A 2,206-nucleotide genomic window follows, 5' to 3' on the forward strand; every position below is an offset into this window, starting at 1 on the left:
CTTTAAAAATACACTGAGCAGAGACACATGAACACAAAAAAATCTCGGTTTCCATTTTCTTTTTCAAGGTAACATTGTTCAGTTTTCTAGAATACATGTCATCTAATTGATATTTCTTATTTCTTGTCACTATTTGCATATTTGGTGGTAAAAAAAAAAGTCACAGAAAGAGGTTACAGACTACGTTTTTTAAATTTTTGAACCCTCCCAATTTTGGTAACATGAACTCTCAGTCGAATATCTCTACCATCAATTATGTACTGAAAGTTGCAAAATGTCAAACCATTTCTTTATAATAATACTCACATAACAACTAACGTGTCCTACATTAATAGTATTAAATGGTATCAATTACTTTGAGCCTGTAAGTGCTAAACCTTACGAGGTGTTGCCAAGCTTCATTTTACAGTTTCTTTATGCCCGTTAATCCAACAGCTCAGACCCTGATGAGCTATGAGAGTATTCAGCTCCCAGTTCACTGACCTTAGTACGCAGTCAGAGGCTTTTCTAGTGAAATGGGACGCTGGACAAAGGCCAAACGAAAAAGGAGATGTCAGCAAATCAGAGTGTTTTTCACTGCACTCATGTGATCTGCCCTGAACTTCCTTCCCTATAGTCACACCAGAGGGCAGCTACGAGATCTCAATTCCAGTCAGATGTTAAAGAACATGTGTGTTGTCGCATGGCTTTAGGGTTACATAATAAAGTTTGAAACACATAAGAAAGAAGCTGCATGAAATCACAAGAAACCCCTTTTCAGGTTACAGTTAAGTTACAGAACAGTTAGTGAAAGGTCATGCTTCATACATTAAGCTGTTAATACCCTCAGATGTCTGTATCATAATCCTTCTGTTTAATTATATGTCCCCTCTGGTCCCCCTCGCCTCCCTCCTTATCACCCTGCTAACACTTTGTTCCTTTTAAAGTCGCCACACAGGTGATGGATTCAAGCTCCTTTACTTAAGTAAAAGTAGTAATACCAGAGTGAAAATACAGCATTACAGGTGAATGTGATGCAACAGTTCAGAAGTATGATAAGCAATATATACTTAAAATATCAAAAGATTATGCAGAATTTCAGAGTGTTTTATTATATTTTTAATCCTTGCATTAACATACAATAACAACAATTACGGTAGTTTGTTAATTTTCTTAAACTGATCAAAAGATGCGAAGGAAAACTCTTTATCTGTTGAGTAACTCGTGAATAAAGCTCTCAGATGTAACGTAGCATAAAATGGAATTACTTGAGTAAAGAACTTCACACTATGTACTCTCATGCCTGTCTGTTAAATATGAGGATGTGTGTAAAAAGTACCATTTGTTGTTTGACCTCCTGGAGTCTCAGCTGGTTACTCAGCAAAGAAGAAGTCTGACACATGACCGACTGTAAAACCCCACACTGTCATTGTTACACATTGTTTTTTGTACAAATTAATGAGATATAACGTGTTAATTAGTGAGGTTTAGAGGTGCTGGTAGGCAGGCTAGCTGTTTCCCCCAGTTTCCAGTCTTTATGTTAAGCTAACTGACTGTTGGTTTTAATTTAATACTTTAAATAAACTGGACTAAGCCTTTAAAATATCAGTGTCCAATTTTCTGAAGAAATATAGAGGAAACAACCTCAGTGATACAGTCCTGGTACTAAGTTGGATATGGAATACTGGATTGTTATTGGTTTAGTTATAATATAATAATCTTTAAACTGATAAAACATCTTCATAGAAATATATGTAAAGAGTAATGAGAGCACTGAGATCTATCATACACACTATATAATAAACATCCCCCACAATATTGTGTGTCTGATATGTTTTTTTTTTATCTACTCTACTTTTACCTCATTAAAAATTACAGAATTTATGAAGAATATGCAAATGTTGTTTATTTCTAAAGTTTTCCTGTTGGACACAATATGTCTACTAATGTAAGTCAGTAAGTAAGTCTATTGCACACTGCTGGCTTCAAATTTCTACATCACACTTGTATAAGTTTCATACTGGACCAGGACTGACTCTTGATGATGTCACAAATCATGCTCGTAGGCCCCGCCCCTTAAAAATAAAAATCAGATTTTCAGTGAGCTCAGAGAAACTTTCCCCTTTCAGCACATTAATGTGAAAACATCCTTCTAGTGTCAAACTCTGCACATACATCATCCTGCACAGTGACACTCAAACATCCAACTATAGGAACAAGAAGAACG

This window comes from Morone saxatilis, unplaced genomic scaffold (assembly GCF_004916995.1).
Source record: "Morone saxatilis isolate NCDOM2014 unplaced genomic scaffold, NCSU_SB_2.0 Contig7, whole genome shotgun sequence".
In the NCBI taxonomy this organism is placed as follows: Eukaryota; Metazoa; Chordata; class Actinopteri; family Moronidae; genus Morone; species Morone saxatilis.